We start from the raw sequence: 20,919 nt of genomic DNA on the forward strand, positions 1-20,919 counted from the left end.
AGATTGCACGTGGCGTGTCTGTCAACCCAAGGGTACTTGCGGTTGCACTGGGGCAGAATTGGAAAGGGTATCTTCCATACGCACCTTGTGGCAGCGGGCTGGTAAGTGTAGGAATATATAAGAATGTACCTATATACCAAAAGAGTGTAGAGTATGTCCACCCCCCACTCTCCCTACTTGCAGGGCCGAGGCCAGAGGCCTTCCGAGGCCCAAATCCGTCGTGCAGCTCTCGGCGGTCGATTTCTTCTCCGGACCGGCGTCGAGTGTGGAATTTCGGTGACTCGACGTTGGGGTGAAGAATGGGAAAAATATATATAACCATATTTTGCAAAAGTATGGCTAAGGCCAGGGAACTCCGCAAAGTGCTTCCGACCAGTATGGCGGGAAAAAAACAATGAGGGTCCTACACGTGTGAGGGATCATGGGTACAGTGGACGTCACAATAGGGATAGTATTACTGGCCCGCCCTGTGTCGACGCCCATTTTCGATTTTCGAAAAACAAACTAATACTCCGCAGCTTCCACTAGATGTCGGCCTATGCACAGCATGTGATCTAAACAGATTCCACAAGCCTCAGAAATATGGGATACATTACTCACCGTAATTGTATTTCTGATGCTGGCATCTGCTTAGATTCACATGCTATGCATAGGCCGACATCTAGTGGAAGCTGCAGAGTATTACAGTTTTTGAAAATCGGAAAGGGGCGTCAACAGGGTGTGCCAGTAATATTACCCCTAGTGTGGCGTCCACTGTACCCATGGTCCTTCACGCGTCAAGGTCCCTCAGATTGTTTTGTTTCTGACATGAGGTTGCATGAAGTGTAGCGTGAGTACAGTTGTATTAAAGCAGTTCTATATATTAGCTAAAGCTCAGATAAAACATCTATGCACCTTCTACTCCAAGGGGAGGAAGGGTGGGCGCATGTGAATCTAAGCAGATACAAGCATCAGAAATAAGATTATGGTGAGCAACTCATGCAGTAGCTGTTCAATAACCAACCACCACGGATGAAAGCACGCACTTGTCCGAAGTGATTCCCTCCCATGCGTGGATGAAGTATGATATACTAAGTCCTACTGGAGTGGCATGGGAGGTGACCTGAAGCGGGTGGTCATTGCTTTGGAGGAGTTGCTCCGCTTCTGGAAGAGGAGGATCTCCCCCGGCTGCAAGATCTTCACTGGTCCCTTTGGAAGCCTCAAGAGTCTTGTCCTTGATTGGAACCCCAGGATGACCCCCGATTTTGGCTGTATCCAGAACCCCTCTGCGAATATTGTCCCCTGAAGCAACAGAAATTGTTTCCCCTCTTTGGCCTGATGGTTTGTTAGTGAGCTGGCCTAAAGACTTAAGAGTATCATACTCTTCATTGGCACTCTTTGACGCATCCACAACCGCCTTGCCGAACAAGACATTAGGCTCAGTAGGCATATTGAGGAGTGTTGCCTGCGTTTCCAATTTAAAACCTGATTGGCGCAGCCATGCATTGCGCTTTATGAGTGTACCTTCTGCGATGATTCCAACAAAATGATCTGCTGCATCAAAGTTATTCTTTAAGATGCAGTTAGATGCTGCCTTTCCTTCCGCTACTGCGAGGGACAAGTGAGACTTTAGAGGCTCTGGGGCTGAGGCCATTAAAGTTTCAATCTCTACCCACTTGTAACAGTTGTAACTTGACAGCAAAGTGGTGGTGATGTTGGCAATTCTTTTTTGATATGCCGCTGAGGTGAGCACCTTTCTCAGAAGAATGTAAATCTTCTTGCTCTCTTTATCCTGAGGGGCAGGGGCTTCTGATGTTCCCGCCCTTTTCCTTGTCGTGGTAACTACCAGAGTCTGGCTTTAATTGAACACTGATGTAAAGGAGGTCTGTAAGCGCAGAGCAGAACATGTTCTCAATACAAGGGTTTACTGCCTACAAAGGGTTGAATTCTTCTCTGTATTGATTGAAGAATGAGAATAAATTGAGTTACAGCCTTTTTGTCACCCAATATGTGTTTGACAAAATCCTTGTCGAATGGTGTTTCCCGAGTTTGAATCTGGAAAAAATATGCTGCTTTCATGAGCAGGTCATTAAATTGTAGTTCGTTATCCACCGGTGAGTCTGCCACCGGCAGGTCTATGTGATCTGGAGAAGGTAAGACGTAAACGTCTTCTTCATCTTCATCATAATAATGATGATCTACCTCCCCCAGGGTATCCTGCTCCTTATAGTCTGTATTAGGATCATAGAGATAAAATTGGTCTGGGTTTTGCTGAGGGGTGACTTGCAGGGTGTCTGGCCGTGCCCTTTTTGCTGGGGGTTGTGAAGATGTGGGTAGTTCGTGCCGTGTTTTGTAAGCTATTGCTTGTGGCTTTTTTTCAACAAAAAAAAAAAAGAAAGAAAAATAACCATAAAAGACATGTGTCTCATTACTCTATCGATATCCTCAGCAGACCACTTTGAGGAACTTTGGATAGTTACAGGAGTGGCAGGTAATTCTGGAGCAGGCTGCCCTTTGTGTTTCATAGTTGCAGCCATAGTACCCTCCCCCTGGGATACACTCTCTTTATGTGATGTACTCTCTTTCTCCCTTTGGGAATGGTGACTCTTCGAGGAGTGTTTTTACAAAGTTCTCCCTTTAAGAAGTGTTTCAGGGACATGTTTTTGAACCAGATGAGCCATTTTCGAAGTCAGCTGGCGTTTTGCCGAATTTTACGTTATTGAAGATTGTCGAATTTCAGCAGATGGGCGGGCCTGAACCGCGTCTTTCGACGCTCGGTCTTTGGCTGCTGCATTGGACACAGCGTCAAAGTCGGATTTATCTAGCAACTTTGGGGGCCTGTCGTGAGGCAAACGTGATCTAGAATGCCCAGTGGACATGGAGCTAGAGGACCGTCCCCAGGACGCTGTGTGCAGCCGTGTCGATGGTGTTGCGACTTCTCTCATTGGGATACACACTTTGTGTGAGATGTGTGTGCCAATGCTGCCGGGTGTCGTCCCGGTAACAGCGCTGCCGGCCTGTCTGCTGGGGTCAGGGGCTAGCACGTGGGAATCCGAAGATTCCCTATCGCCTTCATCATCCGAAAAGACATCGATGCCGTTGTCGCTGGAAGCTCCCTCCAAGTCCATGGCAGTCTCGGTCTGCATGGCGTGGTGGGCCCAACATTTTGTTTTTCAGTCCTGTCTTGGATTTAAAAAGCCGACAAGCTTTACAGTGGCCCTTGTCGTGATCCCTCGGAAGACAGGTTGCACACCTGGTGCTTGCCCTTCCAGGGACATTTTTTTTGTCGCAATTTGGGCAAAATTTAAAAGGGTGCATTTTCCATGACTGGTTGGAAAATCAGCTTGGCGAATATAGAGGTGGAAAGGGGAAATATGCATTCTCGTAGTAGCTTAAGATTTAACCACCCCCACTCTCCCTACTATCTGGGCCGAGACCCAGAGTGGCCTTCCAAGGCCGAAGGAGTGTCGTTGAGGCAAGTTCTGCATCAACCATGTTTGTCCTTGAAACCGTTGTCGAAGAACGGGGATATAAAGGACAGAAAGAATAACTAGCTCCAATTACGCTGTTAATCAATGGCGTTAGCCTGAAAGGAACTCTGCATTTTAGCATCCGACAATGATGGCGGAAAAAAACAATCTGAGAGAACTCGACACATGAAGGACCATGGGTACAGTGGACCTCACACTAGGGTAGTATTACTGGCATGCCCTGTCGACATCCCTTTTTAAGTTTCAAAAACAACTGTACAACTATAATAATCTGTAGCTTCCACTAGATGTTGGCCTATGCATAGCATGTGATCTAAGCAGATTCCACAAGCCCCAGAAATATATATATACTACGTCACTAGACCCCATACCTCAGGTCCCCCTTTTTTCCCCCCGTGCCTGAACGCTTCAGAGAAAAATATTGGGAGACAAGACTAACCAGTCTGCTAAATACTTGACAATGGGAAACACCCCAAAGAGGTGAAACCCCAAGAATCAGAAAAAAGGATTTTTTTTTTTGTTATTTTTTTTTATTTTAGTCAAGCGACTAGTTAGAAATGAGCAGTCACCTCAGAGCCAATACCAGGCGTCCTTTTGCTTGGACAGATGCGCCAAGTCACAAGAACTTTCTGAGCAGGGATAGAAGGGCGGGAGCCATAAGGAATCGGTAGGAGAAGAATCCATAGAAATATCATTACGGTAAGTAATTTAAGTCCGGAGGCAGATTTGAAGTGGATGCCGCAGGTCTTGTGGTAATTGTGGCTGCCTCCACAGCAAGCCCTTCTGGAGAAGGGTGAGAAGCCAGGAAAGATGGATCTCCTCTTGCAGGCCTGTACTCCCCTAAAGTTAAAGCTGACCGGGGGAATGGAGCAGGGATGTTGCCAAAAGGAGGCTATGGGGTCTGCAATTGCCGAAGTGGCATGATATGCTCCGTCACAGGACCTTCATCTAAGAGGTCTGTTAATTTGTAGCCCTGCACAGGTGCTGAAGAGGACTTCAAATCCAGGGTGTCTACTACCCTTTCTAGTAAGGCCCTAAACTTAGCATGGATGTGATTGTAGGGCTGACCCTGCTGAAGTTCAACGTTTGGAGACATGTCCAGGCTGCTGGAATCCTGTAATCCTTGGGCTAATACCAACAGATCTGCTTGGTTGTAAAAGATTGACACTTCCCCATCCTGTACACATGGAATCGATGTCCCCCTGGCCATCGTCTTGGTCGGCGTCGAAAAACAATGCCGTGGACTAGAAGAATACGGACCTGTAGAGCGGGTCAAGGATCTGTCGCCGATAGTCAGTGGCAAGGGTTTTTCTTTCGATGCCAATGGAACAGCAGTCACCGCTGGTCTAGGCTTGGGTATTACTGTGACGTTAGGAACAACAGCCTCTCAATGCTCTCAAGAACGCCCGGCGGCCGATGGGTTCTGCCCTTTTTTTGGCATAGAGCACAAAGGCTTCTCCGACGCCGTCAACAGTTTGTCATGCGTGGGGTCGGGAATGCCGAGCCCTGATTTGCAGACGATGCTTGCTGTTCGGGGTGCAGGTGTACCCGCACCAGCTGCAACCTGTTTAAAACATGTCTAACATTTATTTTTTAATATTTTCCCACTCTTCACAGTGGTCGGCCCAGCCGAGTGCTTAAGTTTTACCGACGAGCTGGGCTTGTGTCGATGGCAGTGGCGCCTCTTTTTCTTACACAATGAAGACGAGGAAGAGTGGCTCCCTAGTGTGACAGTTTCTAAACCTTGCGCCAATTCTTTTCCTTCTCCTTTTTGGAGGTGAGCCCTTCTGTCTCGGCCTCGGAGGACCAGACGAGTGACCGCGCCTGGGATTTTGGGGACAGTTAGCCCAAAGCAAGTTTTGTCTCACAAATGGATTTCAAATTTATCTTGGGCACGACGCATATCCCTCCATGTCGTGATTCGTACCAAGACACCACAGACATTTTAGAATGGCGGTCGGTACACTTTTTAAAGCCTGAAATCCAGGGAGTGGACATAGTAGTTGAGGTTTTAGCTCCATCTATCTACCTACCATATTTTTGTATTGCACCAAACACCCATGGGCCTCAAGGCGCTCACAAGATGAAACAACAAAAACGCAGGAAAAAAAGCATTTATCAAAGTGAAGGGAGATCCATGTCAGTGTCAATGGCAGTGTGGTAAAGGAGAGGCCTAGCCCAGATCAAAAAGATGTGTTTTAAGTTGTTTCCTGAACTGGGCAGTTGACTCACAGCTCTTGGGAGCTAGTTGCAAAGAGCCAGGCCCAATCATGAAAGCCTGAGCTGCCAATCCTCTTCAGCGAGATTCATGGTTGCTGAAGAATGTCTTTGTTTGAGTGAAGACTTCGCCGAAAAGGGGACTATAGGAATTGTAGCTGATAGATAGTTTGGAGCTTTACCTATCCAGCAATCGTGGACTAACATGGTACCCTTAAATCTTAGTCTTTGGTTAACTGGCAAGCAATGCAGTTTTCTGCAGACGTCAGAGACATGGGTACGTCGACCAAGGTTGCAGACTGCTCGAACTGCTCCGTTTTGGATCACTTGAAGGCTTTTTAGATTTGTCTGGGGGGAACCAATAAGCAGGCTAGTTTAGCATTGATAATGGCTACTGTAATCATAGCCCGATTCGTCTCTGAAAAGGTAGGGGCCAATTTGCCACAAAAAGTGGATAGAAAAGGAACATGAAGATTTAAGATGGAGAACATGTTTCTTAAATGAAAGATGGGACTCAAAGTAGTCGCCTAGAGTTTTCACGTGATCAGAGACCTTGATGGTATTACCTGCAACACAAAAGCTACCATAAGAAGGATCTAAATGGTTACGTTTGGCTGGTGTACCCAAGATTAGCAACTTGGTTTTCTTGTTATTGAGTGCCAAGGAATTTTTGGCCATCCAGAGTTATATAGAATGAAAAATTGGGTTGACCTTCTCCATGTCCTTACTGTAAAGCCTGATAACCATCACAATCTGGGTGTCGCCTGCATAGTTTACAAAACACACACCCAGTGAGGACAGAAACATTAAACAGCAACGGCGACAAGCAGGATCCCTGAGGGACCCCACAGGTCATCATCACCTTAAGGGACTGTGCATGGTCCTTGGTAACAAAGGCGGTTCGCGGACCGAAGAATGATCCGAGTCAGTTAGCTGCAGAATTAGAGCATCTGCCCACTTCGACCAGCCCATCAGCCAAGATGGCATGATTGACTAGATCAAAAGCGGCTGAGAGATCCAAGAGAAGGGGCAGCGCCTGACCACCTTTATCAATTATCTCGACAAGATGGCTGAAAACTGGCTATGCCTGAATGGGGACAAGACTGAATTACTTCTGCTTGCCCCCACTGACTCATGAATCGCCCTTGATGCAAAATACCAATCATTCACCATCGACAACTTCACCATCCCAGTCTCCCACTCAGTCAAAACACTCAGAGTACACTTAGATACCAACCTAACCGTGTCCAGACAAGTAAGCGCAATCGCTACCTATGCAGCCTACTACTCCAAACTCATCAGTGCCATCAGACCGTTCCTACACACCACCAACTGTCTGACAACTGCCCGAGCCATCATAGGCTCAAGGCTAGATTACTGTAATGTACTATTTACAGGAAGCCCAGCAAAAAACATGGACAAGCTACAAACCATTCAGAAGAATGCCCTCTGTGCAGTATTGGGCATCTCCAAAGTAGAATATATCTCTGCAGCCAGACACAAGCAGAGCACTGGTTGCCTGTACTCCAGCGCATCCTGTTAAAAACAGACCACAACCCCAGAGTCCATCAGGTGGGCAGGAGCCCAGCCTACAATGACCTGGCTGCCTGAGAATTACGGAAACACCTGAACGTGCATCTGGGTAAAGGTGCATTCATTTAGCATTGCTCACTTTAGACCCATCACCCTGCAAGCACATGGAGTTGCCTACTGGGCTGGAAAAGTGCCATTACCTCCATTTACAGTATTGAAACCATGCCGGAGACACGAGGAGCAGAAAGAGCCATCGGAAAATGGCTGCTGCAACATTTGTTGTTCCCGTCGCCTAGCAACAGCAGCATTGCTTACATTGGGCCACCCACTCCATTTCCTGCGGGAGGCTGCACCGGAAGGCATCAGCCGGTCTGCCTACAAAAGGCACGCTACTAAGGCACAGGCCTGTCTGTGCCTGGCCTTCTGCTTCTGCCAAGTTAGGCTGGCTGCTGGACCCTCTGGAGTCAACCGTTACAAACATTAACCATTATTGCCCCCTCTTCAGGGTGGCGTCATCGCTTTAGCCACACAGCACCAGCCCCTGGACTTATTTACAGCAACCGATTCCCGCATGAGAGTTGAAATGTTCCGATTGCTTAATACAAATGCCCTAACCCACTGCTAATATCATTCATTGTTACTCTCACTGTCTGTAAGCTAATGTAGCCTTCGGATGGTATATCCAAATGTATGCTTTCAGCATAGAATCAGCTTTGCACATGTACTCGGCAACCACAACCACGCTCTATGTATGTATCCTATGTACGCCGTAAGCACCTTGTCCTTGATTAGCAGTAACACATACTGTTTAACTAGATCACTATATGTACTATACTAGTGTGCTAACAGCCTATCCACCTTACCTGTTTTTGTACCTACTACATCAGATATCCTATAACATCTGTCTCCTATCCTGACTACCAATGCTTCAGCTTTCTATAGTACTAGATCTAAAGTAACCCTTACATGTTTTAACATAGAACTACTGCCCACACTGCTCAGTAGCAACAGACCTCTGTAATCACCACTGCCTCTCCGACTACCTATCGTATCTCTACCTGACGTGCATCTGCCCCAAACACTGGATTCCACTAGCCTATTCTGCGGTTTAACCCTCTGCACTGAACCGCACCAGCCTATGCCTGTTGATCACCCTTACTGTTCAAGCTGCATCAGCACTTGCCTGGCATATTGTGCTTGCAGCCCACTACTTAGAACTGCATTAGTCTTATACCTAACAACTATCTTACTGTTTTGTTTTGCTCCTGCTCATGCCTGCTGACTAGCCCACTGCTCAGAATTACATTAGCTTAGGCATGATGATCATCATACCGCCTGAACTGTATTAGCCCATGCCTGAGGACTAGCCTTTGGCTCCGCATTACACTAGCTTGTGCTTGATAACTAGCTACTGTCCTGATTTGCATCTGCCCGCGTACTGCAGCATTAACCCCTGGTTGACTACTAGTCCTCTGCAGTCGAGCAACTGAGTAACTGAGCTACTAAGAAATATGCTCCCTAAAAATATCCAGCTGTCCCTACTATTTATTTCTGTAGAAATAATTACCCTGCAGATCACACCATAACAATGACCTACACTAGGTGTTCACCGTGCCCCCTGTCAGACACACCAGACTCCAGCCCAGACTACCTTGCATCTATGAGCATCGGAGTAATAATAATATGACTTCCACGCCACAACTACAACAAAAATACCCCTGGGCTCGCAACCGCATTTAATAGACACCGAGACCTTGCCTAGAACTTTGAATTCAGTATCCCACCGCACTCGCAAAACTAAAACCACTCCACCTAAACCGCCCCTCACTAGATCACAGGATCCTAAAAACAGGACCACGATATCTGGAGCATTAATCAACGCTAGATTGTTAGTGGCACATGCCACCGAAATAGCAGACCTGATCTCTATGGAGGGCCTTGACATCATAGCTGTCACAGAGTCATGGTTGCATGACGCAGCTGGCCCAGCCCTCACGTTAGCAGTATCCGACAACTATTAAATAATTAGAGCAGATAGAACCAATGCCAGAGGAGGCGGATTAGCCCTCATAGCTAAAGTGGATCTCGTTAGAAAACTCATGCCATCTCCTCCTATCAAATCATGCAAAATGCTCACTGCCAAACTCCCAATCTCCAATTGCTGCACTCTAACTATTTACCTACTATACAGACCTCCAGGCCCTATCGGTACCTTTGAGGAGGATCCATCTAGTATTCTTGCTAAACACACCAAAGATTCCTCACAAATATTACTGGGTGACTTTAAACTGGGATTTAATGATCCTGTGGACAAAAATGCTCAGGCAGTAGCCAACAACCTCTTAGAACAAGGACTAACCCAAAGAGTATTCTCACCGACCCACGTCAAAGGAAGGACCTTAGACTGGGTGGCTGACCAGAACTGCGAAACCTCTATCACCACGGTAAACCCACAACTGTGGACTGACCACCATCTGATTGCCTTTACCCTAGCTATATCCAGACAACTGGCTAGAGATAAAGTCATGGCACCACCCCTCCCTACTAGGTGCAAAAAAAAGAAAATATCACAGCGGATACATTACTACCACTTATCTTACCATTGCTTAACTCACTCCCAAGTGCCTCTGACCCTAACCACCTTGTCGAAGCATACAATAATACCATGTCCAAGGCTTTAGACATTATTGCACCTGTCAAAATGCGTAGAAGCAACAGCGCGCACATCTCAATGCCTGGTTCACACCTCAACTCAAAAAGCTTAGACTACAAAAAAGAAAACTAGAGACCTTATGGCGCCACACTCATTCAGAAGAAAATAAACTGCACCTGACCAACTTTGCAAATAACTACAAAAAGGAAATAATCCAAACTAAAAAAGACCTTAACAATGAAAGAATCACCAGTGCCAGCCCCAATACTAAGGAACTATTTGTGATCTTACGAGAAATGGAATCCCCCATTCCTCCCACAGACAACGTGCCTAAGGACAAACCATGGTGCACAAGCATACAGAATGCTTTAGCTAACAAAATAATATTACTTCAAAACAAGATTGCGAATATTAATGCCACCTTGTCTAACCTTGAGCCACAACCTACCAGCCCCATTGAATCCTGCAGCAGCCTAGAACCAGATTTTCTAAAGTCTCCATCTATGAAACAGAAACAATTATCTCATCATTGAAACCTAACTACCAGGGTGACAACTGTCCCGTCCAAATAATTAAAGAGGCTGTGAGAGACCTAGCACCATTTATCTTAAAATTATTGAATGCCTCCTTCACAACCAATACTGTCCAAAGTAACCGAAAAGAGTCCTGGGTTCTACCTTTGCTAAAAAAACAGACTCTGGACCCCACCACCCCAACTCATTCCAGGCCTATTACCACAGTGCCCTTCCTCCTCAGAATAATCGACAAAGTAGCGTACTTGCAAATACAGAACTATCTCGAGGCCAATCATCTCCTAGGTTCCCACCAATCCGGTTCCAGCCCACAACATGATACGGAAACAGCAGTAATGGACTTAAAAACCCAAATTGATGAGCTCAAGGACAAAAGGGAAAATGGCCATGCTACTCCTCCTCGATTTGTCCGCCGCCTTTGACCTGGTGGACCACGAAGTTCTGTGCAAACACCAGGCCTCGGCTGCTCACTTTGACGCAATAGCCTGGGTCCAATCCTTCTTAAATAACAGAACAATGAGAGTTTTCTCCCCATCAGCATCCGCTGACTCTATCCAGACAACATGCAGCGTTCCACAAGGTTCATGTGTATCGCCGACCATGTACAATATATTTACAAAGCCTCTGTTTGACAAATTGGACAGGCTGCGTGTTACCTATACTAACTATGCAGATGACACCCAAATCCTCACTCCCCTTTCAGGCAATTATGGAAAGGACACGGCTTTGGTCAATAAAATCTACCTCCTCATTCAGGCATGGAAGGCATCCCATGGCCTCTGCCTGAATGATGACAAAACGGAGCTCCTAATTCTTGAAACAGCCGCCAATCTAAAAAAACAGAACCCCAACTACTCTGCCTTCAACATAGACGGAAATAAACTCAAGGTATTTAAAGAAGTGACAACCCTAGGTTTTTACCTTGATTCCACCATAACCCTTACTAGAGAGGTAAATTCCTTGGCATCATCTGCCTACATGTGCAAACTAATTAGGGCTTGCAAGCCATTTTTATCCAAGACTAGCTACATTATCCTTGCCACCGCATTAATATTCTCTAAATTGGATTATTGTAATGCCCTATACCTAGGCACTAATAAGTATATCTTAGACAAAATCCAAATCTTACAGAACAATGCGCTACGAACTGCTCTGAACATACTCAACAGAGAACATGCTTCAGAATTCAGAAAACACCACCACTGGCTGAAGATAAATGACAGAATTTTGCTCAAAACAGTCTCCCTTACCTTCAAATGCCTAAACAATGCAGCACCCCCCTACCTAACAGAGAGATTGGTAAGAAAAACTTCTACCCGCCCCTCTAGAGCGGATAACTCCTTCGGTCTGAACATACCCAGATTCAAGTTAAAAAAATCTGGAGGAAACAGCTTCCCAGTGAAAGCTGCCCAGTCCTGGAATGCACTACCCCACTCTCTCAGAGCCAACCAATCCTACCTCAGCTTTAGACGCAACACGATGAACTGGCTGCGATTCCAATGACATTTGATCTCTACTGTACTCATACCTGTAATTCCTTTACTCACCAGATAAGCACCACCTACTGTATAATTCTTATTTATTCCTCCTGAACAATTTACTGTACTGTGGCACAGATTATTTTCTCGCTCACCTGTTATTTGCCACTCTGTATAATTCTGATCTATTCCTCTGAAATAATTCATGCAGCCTTTCTTTCTCTATGTAACCTATCATAGTATGTAACACAAGCTTTAAGTATCCTTGTATTTGTTGCGCCCATTTACCTACAGGTTCGGTGCGCCCTACAAATGAATAAACAAACAAAACACTCGCCATCACGCATAAACGCATCCACCACACTGCACCTTCTTACCTATCCCACAGTCATCCTGCCTCCAGTTGCAAGACCCATCAGAACGCCATATGCTAATCTACTGCCGGTCCCAAGAATCAAACGCGCAAGAGCTAGGGGCGCAAGCTTCCTATTCATTGCTTCTAGATACTGCAACTCACTGCCTCATTCCATCAGAAGAAAATCCTCTCACCTCGCCTTCTGCAAGGCCATCAAAACCAGACTCTCTAAACTGTAGACGAAACCGAGAGGACCTTCACGCCTATAAAATTAATGAAGGGCGATTGAAATGTGCCACTCACCCAGAGAAACACAAACAAGACTTGTTGTTGCGGGCAACTGTAACCTAACCGCCCACCTATGTGAAGTAATTAAGACAAGATCTTGTTACAGCGCCTCAATGACCCTCGGCTGTGTGAGCGCTTTATAAATGCAAATAAATAAATTAAATAAATAAGATAAATAAGATTAGCTTTAAGGTCGAGGAGGGCAGTCTACATTCTGTGATTAGCACGGAACTCAGACGGACCAATGGCGAGGATGTCAATCTGTAGGACCAAATCCTGATATTAGTTGAACGCGAGTTTGTCCAAGATCTTTATCAGTTGCCTCACACTGTTGGACCCCAGTTCTGTCTGCGGATGAGTTGGTTGAGGGGATGCCCATGGCCTTTTCCTCCTCCTTTTGAAGAACAATTCCTGCAGGCATCATGTTTCCGTTGATTGAGCATGCAAGTAGGCTGCAGGAAGGAGCCTTCAGTTCCTTGATCCCAGAGGGAATGTGCAGGAGTGAAGCATAGAGATCCTATATGTTACTCCCTGCTATGTTCAAAATCACATGGGATTTGTCCCCCCTGTAATAGTGGCTTCCAATTTAGTGTTAAACATAAGCAGATGGAACACAGAAGTACCAGAGAGCAACCAAATAGATGAAAAAATGCCAAGCATCAGGTTCTGCGTGATAAACAACAAAGGGCAATATAAACACAGAGTACAACCCTGCCCCCATTTATGGTAGTTTCACGTACCAAGTCGAAAACATGGTATTGTGTGACCCCATCATGATACGGACCTACGAGAGGCAGCATTCTGAAATCATTAACCATTTCCACTACAAATCAAACTGGTGGGGATGCTGCTGTTAATTTGCAATTGACAGTTCAAGTATGCTTTATATAAGTCTCTAATCTAATCCATCCTGATGGCTTGGCTAAACGTCACTCAAAAAGCAGCAGTCCAGCTGATTTGTTGATTCAAGCAAAGCACTCATGAAGGCTCATAAATTGTCCCAAAGCTACCAGTTAAGACCAAGATTAAGGTTAAGCCAAGTTGCTTACCTACAAATGCCTTGAACGCGGCATCTCTGGAGCAGCTAAAGGAAAAGAGACGTCTCATCACTCTGAAGTGCAAGTCCAATTCTCCTGCCGGTCCATAGATTTTGTAACAATCAAAGGGAGAGCAAGTGAATGGGGTTGTGACAAATAAACTTTCAAATTGTTTTAATGGTAGTTAGGATGTGGTTGGGACAAACACAAAGGAACTAGGGGTTTATCTGCAACTAAAGTGAGTGCTCCCATCTTGTTATGCAAAAGGTATAGGGTCGGTCACACTATAAGGTGTCGTGTCGTATTCGCATTATGTACATCTACAATGCCATTGGGCTGAGGTCATCCCTCTCTCCAAAGAATGATTTGAATACGATAGTTTCTGTTTTGATCAGGGTGATCGGGGGGGGGGGGGGGGGTGAAACACCTATGGGGTCCATAGGATCTCTATACAAGAAGAAATGGAGCTCCAATCCTAGAACCAGCTAAGCAAAAGTGGTCAAGCTGCACTAAATATAAGTGCATCAGGGTCTAATATCCAACATGGATACTGGGCACCTCCCGTTGGTTCTCTATTTTAACAGTGTCAGGGATAAAGCACCCAAAATTCTTCATTCTCAAGATCCTGGAAACATGGATACAGTGCCCAGACATTTATTAACTCAAATCACAGTGATCGAGATATAGCGCTCCGCTCACTTACAAGTTCTCAAGCAATCAATGCTATAGCACCTATCGCTTCTCTGCCCAGTTCACGTCACACCGATATAGCACTGAGTCTTCTTTTCTCAATTCAAATTAGTGATATAGCACCCAACTCACCATTTGTAATCCATTCAAGATATTGCTTGGCCCAATTTGTCCCGTTTCACAGATATTGGCCCTCATTACGAGTTTAGGGCTATTCTGGCAGTAAATCCACTGAAATATCACCAAACGGAATTAGCGTTACCGCAACTTGGTCCGGCAGATTTACCGCCGGATTACAAGTAGTGGTAGGCAGAGGAGGAGCCTAAATATTATAATACACTGCCATAAAAGGTTGCAAATATTGGATCAAACCAAAATGAATAATTTGGATTCTAAATAAGGGATATGAGCAACTTCAAAATAGAAATATACAAGAAGCCCAGAGGATCGCACTAGGGACTGCCCATGTGACCTCTACTTCTGGGCTACTTTGGGTATATAAGCACTGTCATTTGGACGCCCAGAGCCATGTGAAGACGCAGCTGAGGGTTGCTGCCAGATCCTTCTCCATTTCATTGTGTTCTCCATTAGCTCCTGTTGGTCACAGGGTGCACACAAAAACCTCACATACAGCACAAAACCAGCCAAATCAAACTCCAATACAGCACTCCATTAAAACTAATTGCATACAACTGCTTTCTTCTCAACTGCCATTCTGCAGCTGCACACACACAGGACATTAATGTACTCATTAGAACACACTCCCAAGATATACTCTTCCATACAGACACATGGCTCAAACCCCACTACACACCTATTCTACATGACATGCCTCCCCGACACTCTCTCATCCACAGCAGAGACCACCCACACAAACAAGGTGGTGGAATTGCTATCATAAATAAAGACACACTCGTACTTAGCAATCCCACACACATCCCATACACATCATATGAAGCACTAAGACTTGCCCCCCCTTCATCATACCCACACCCAACCTTTCTCCACCTCATGTATCAACCTCATACACACAATCCCAACTTCCACACTGAATGTACTGACTGTACTGACTTCACTATTAACAACCATTCCTCCGCCTGGGGGCCTGGCCAGGGTCCATGCTGTGAGGATGTGCCTGGCGTGAGCTCCCGCTCAGATCCACACATCGATCCTTCCAGCGATGCATTTTAGGTTACTGCTGCATGAATGTTCATGGTTGTGGCAGTGATCCGCCAACTTTTTGGTGTCCTTTGAAGACTAACGGAGCTCTCTGGAGACACTGAAGCGAGCTGTTTGCTTTTGTTTGTCGGATCCAAGACAGCAGCTGCGGCTCACGGACTGAAGGAAGAGCAGACATGAGGTGGCGAGGGTGCCGCAGCCTGCTTTGGAGCTGGGGAGAGGAGTGGGCACCAACGGTGGGACCTGGCGACCTGTGCTGGAGTCGGAGGGCCCTCCATGGGAATAAGCTGGAGGAGCGTCTGCAGGTGCGCCCGCTGGGCACCCCATGACGGTAGGAGACCAGCGCTGCTACAATGTCGCAGCCATGAGAAGAGACGTGCTCGGGAGGAAACAGTTGTGCTGCGAGCCGGGCCGTGTGGCGGTGACACACTACCCCGACAGTTTTAGCCCCCCGATATGCTGGCCCAGTAGAGGAGGCCTTATTGATAGTTGAGCACACAGAGATGCTGACCGGTTTGAATTGGGCTGCAGCCCAATTTAGCAAATATTCTAGGAGGGATATTATATATTATCATCTCCAATCCTAGAATATTTTGGAAAAGTGTTGGATTGTCTGGAGGGTACTTTTTAGTAAAATGTCACCACTTGGCAACCATTTTCACAGCGACATTATCAGTGGATACATCTCTTACATGGTACTATCCCCACTGCACTCAAAACTGGAAAAATCTCACCCCTCCTCAAAAAACCATCTCTCAACACACTCCATGAAAACTATTGCCTCAATGCTATCCTACCATACCTCACCAGAATCATGCAACGCTCTGAAGAGTAGCGGTTTCAGTGCTGTGTCCAGGTTGAAAGAGAGATTGAAAGGGGATGAGTAGGTTGTCTGTGGTGATGTTATTGTAGTTTGGTAGTTACAGGTTTGTGGTATTTCGGCAGTAAATCTGCCAAAATACCACAAAAAAAATTTACTATTACTGCCACTAAGTCTGGCGGAATTACCGCAGGATTACAAGTGGCAGTATGGAGGTGTTAGTCCCCATTTATGGGGAATTCAGTGGAATTACCGCCAGTGGTAGTTCTGCTAAAAAGGCCACATTTTGGCAGTAAGATGGTGCAATTACTACCTGCATTTCGCAAGAGGTTTTTCCTCCACCCCATCGCCAAAAACATAGTTGGGCAGTGCGGTAACACTGTTACTGTCACATTGCTGCCGACTTTTCCTGCATCACCCAACTTGTAATGAGGCCCTGTATCTAGAAGAGAGATAAAGTGGGAATCCCCGAAAGCTGTATACACTTTTCCCAAAATCCTAATAGAAAAAATGAAGGCAGAACCCAAACCCTGCGCTGAGCTACAATTAAATCTGAGCAGGATCAAAAGTTAAGTGGGTCCAATGGTGTTAGTAGTGTACACTATTTGACTGTCTGCCCCAGTAAAATTGTAAAATAAAGTTGATTCAATAACGTATGGCTTCAGAATCACCATTTAATCAAACAATAGAAGCTGCGGGTTTTGAAGGAGTCCAAAATGAAACAAATGTACTTAATCAAATGTAGGCCAGTAAGTGTTTGGCAAATTTGTTTTTATTTCAATGCCATAGTATTTAAATATTAAAATAAACATGAATTATTCGATCCTCCAGTTTCACAGAGTTGACAGATTATTCCAAAATCTTAAACCTCAATCTATTTAATATGAAGCAAACTTGGGATCTGCAAATTAGGTATTAATCCGATACCTGGGTTTCAATTTGGGGATATCATTGGCAGATCTATTCTGCAACAGAACATTTTTTAACAATCTCTTGCAAACTCTCAAATGGAATGATTGACTAGTGTATATTCTAAACAAAAAATGAAATCACCCATTTATGTTATTTGTATTTATTTGAAGAGGGATATCAATTTTGTGCAGCAATTACATACAATAACAGATTTACAGATGACTGAAGTGTTCCCACAAAACATTCCTGTTCAATACCACAAAGATGAGAACAGGTGGTGAACCTGCTTATGAGGGTGTAAAAAGTGGCACATATTACAGGGATAAAACAAACAGAAAAATATGCATCCGAAAACAGGTGACTTACGAATGCAACATTCACAAAAGGGGGCAAGTGCTTCAAACTAAAGAAGCTTACTCTTTAAATATACAAAATTACATTGTTAAGCATCACAAAGGAGTGGTGAGGTCAGGTAGGGACGATGGAAGTGTGGAAAGTAAGTGAAGTTTAAACCAAGCTTTGAAGAGATCTAAAGTTGAGCAGGTTTTGATTATTATGATCAGTGGCGTGGAGTGGGGTGACTAGGGAGAGAGCGGAAGCGACAGGGGGCACAGGGATGGTATGCAACAGTGAGGTTGAGTGAAGAGAAGGATTGGAGAGAATATGATGGTGAATAAACAGACAGGTACTGAGAAGCACGGCCAACAATAGCTTTGTAGACTATGAGAAGGAACTTGAAAAGAGTTGTGGATTAAGAGCCAATCAGCACGTTGTCAGTTAGAAGTGGGGAGGGTCTGGGTAGGTTGTAGAGAATATGGGTAGCAGAGTTGAGGCTTTTGTTTAAAAGGAGGAAGGGTTAGAGAGAAAGGCCAATGAGTAGGCTTGAGCAGCAGTGCAGTTTGCTGAGCAGGCTAGTTGAGATTACAGTTTTGTAGAGTAGTTAGTAAGAAAAGGACTAATTTTCAGCATGTTGAGGAGGTCAATTTGAGCAGCACTGGCATTGGTAGTAATGACTTTTTGCAGTGTACGGTTGCTAACAAAGGATCCCAAGATGGCAAGCTTTAGATGAGGGAGCAAGAAAGTTAGACTGGAAGGAGATGGGAGAGGTTAGGGATGGCATTGGAATCCAGGAGAAAGAGGACTTTTATTTTTGAAGAGTACAGCACGATACAGCAGAGAGCCATCCAGTGACAATTTGCAGTGAGACCGTTCAAAATCGGTTCAAAGATGACTGCACTGAAGGAGGGAAATGAGAACAAAATTTGAGCATCATCAGCAACAATGTGATGGTGAAAGCCAAAGGATGAGATGCATCTTTCTGGGGCAGAGGTATAGTGGGTGAAAAACTGCATCTCCAAAGATCAGTCCAGTCGGCAGAGAGCCAAAACAATGAGAGGAATGGGAGGGAGGAGTTGAATAGTGACATTTCAAAAGAGTTGATGTCAAATGGGTTTAGAGGGGCCATGTGGAGGACCTTATTGATATGGAAATCCACACTGCTGCCCTTCCCAACAGGTCAGGTAGAGTCAGAGAAAGTAGAGTCAGTGTGGAGAGCTGCTACTATAGCAATGTCATAAGGGGAGACGCAGGTTGCTGTGATAGCAGGGTATCTCAAATACAGAATTTCGAGAAAAGTAAAGAAATGTTTGGGACCACAAAAGCAGATACATATCCAAGCATACAGCTTCAACACTGAACTGTGCAGAAATCCACAAGACAAGGAGACTCCAGGGAGGACTTTGATGAAGAGCACAAGCATACTCGGGTGAAAAATCGAAACAGAAAAGACTACATATTTTGATAAAATGCACAAAAACATGAGAAAGAGCAAATGGGTCCTTCAATTGCATTTAGCTAAAAGATGATTTGCCCAAGATTTGTTTGAAGTGGCATCTCACACCACAGAGATTTCATAACATATTTACCTGAACAAAACCAGAGAGGATGTCAACAGGTGGGTTCTACTCTACTAAGGGACCCCAATTCAGTCCTAATGGGAGTGGGTAGGGGTCAATGGAGGAGTCAGACAAACAAGTTGTTTACCCAATGAAATCCACAATGAGTAAATTGTATGACGAATCTTCGGATTCAGTCACTTCTCCCTGCTATGCAACATTTCCTCTAGTGGTGGCGGTAAGCGGGATCTCACAGGGAGAGACTCCACTCTTGTGACTAAGAACTCCCTTTTTATTATCCTCAAACACCCAGTGCAACCTTACCAGGTGACGGACAACTAGACTCCTCTTACAAATGTTATTGTAATGACAGAAGAAAAGTATCCGCCAAGTACTGTGAGGAGTAAGAACATAGGAGTGATAAAGAATGCCTGTCAATCACTGAGATGAAGAAACCTAAAGGAGTTCTGAAGAGTACAGCCCCAATACAAAGGAAGGACTATCCTAAGAAGCTGGGGAAGCAAACCCCAGAATTGCATAATAAAAGTGGGAGGAACAACAGAGTGTCGGAATGAAACCCGGGAGTTACAAACCAGATGGAGATGTGAAACTGACTCGGGGGGGTGGGGGGGGCTGCTTTATGTGGCTACAGGCAGCGTGCAAGAAGAAGTGCCTGCAGTGCACGAAGTGGTAAACCAAATGGAGAAAGTAGGTCCCACAGTTTTCAGTTCCAGAAGGGATATCCACGAAGGGGTGAGCAGAAGCCCCAACATCAAGCTGCTTAGAGTAAAGCACAGTGAAGACAGACGCTGGAAGTTCTGCCTACCAACAGAGGAAAGCAAAATTAAGGAAACAGAAGTGCATGGTGGCGTGAGAACCGAAAAACTCGCACCCTCGACTCGCTGATGCCACAAACAGACCAGAAGGCGTGTCCAATGAAGTAGAGTGCGCAGACCGAAGAGCCGTCCTGACTGAAAACCGAAGATGCTGATATGTTGACACAGCCCCAGTACAACAAAGGTAACATGGATAGAGGGAAACACAGGGCACAGGGAATGTGTGACAAGCATACACAAGCAGAGAGAATATCCAAACATAACGATTGGAGTGAGCCTACGCATCCCAGAAGTAAGCAAATCATATGTTAGTAAAATACTCGTCCAAGTGAGTGGCAAAATCCTAAGAAAAGTGAGAATCATTTGTAGATTCATCATACTCGTGCCGGTGAATGGCTAAATAAGAAGAGCAAGTGTCAAACATGGACTCAACCTACTCGTCTGTGAGGAGATAAATAACCAAAGGAAAGAGTTGTTCAGAGAATATAATTGTTGATCCTAAGGAAGAAATTAGGGTTATGCAACACAACACATATTCAGAGACTCATTCAAGAATCAAGGAACGCCGAGAGAGGAGTTTGAAGTGTCAAGGGAGCCAATATAAAAGGGATTGGAAAACACCCTTGAAAGAACTGAAGGACTTATTACGAGAAATAGCAAAAGGCTATCTGAAGATCCCATATGGAGGAGACCTTTGCTGATAAGCAATCCAGGAGAAGGGTGTCATTCTCCTGGTCTTTTGTTGTGTAGCAATAGTGGCAGAGTCAGCATCAGTTAGTTTTGGATGGGGGACAGACTTTTTGATTGTGGACTTCACCAATTACTAGCACCCTAGTTTAGTTGTGTAGGGTAGAGAAACCCTTAGGATAGGGATAGTTAACAATTTTCTTTATTATTTTTCAATAAATCATTTTGAAAATGGCACGTGTTACTCGGTCCCATCCTTCTGACATACCACAACTTGTTAATCACTGGTTGGTGGGGGCCAGGATTTCAATTACAAGAAAGAATACCCACAATTTA

The 20,919-nt window shown here is 45.2% G+C and overlaps 1 protein-coding gene across 2 annotated transcripts in view; it reads right to left on the bottom strand.

Annotated features, from left to right (window-relative positions):
• ABCD3 (ATP binding cassette subfamily D member 3) overlaps positions 1–20,919 on the bottom strand; it is a 949,084-nt gene that overhangs the window by 335,767 nt on the left and 592,398 nt on the right. The gene's annotated exons all lie outside the window — the stretch shown is intronic.

This window comes from Ambystoma mexicanum, chromosome 1q (assembly GCF_040938575.1).
Source record: "Ambystoma mexicanum isolate Mex_15411 chromosome 1q, UKY_AmexF1_1, whole genome shotgun sequence".
NCBI lineage: Eukaryota > Metazoa > Chordata > Amphibia > Caudata > Ambystomatidae > Ambystoma > Ambystoma mexicanum.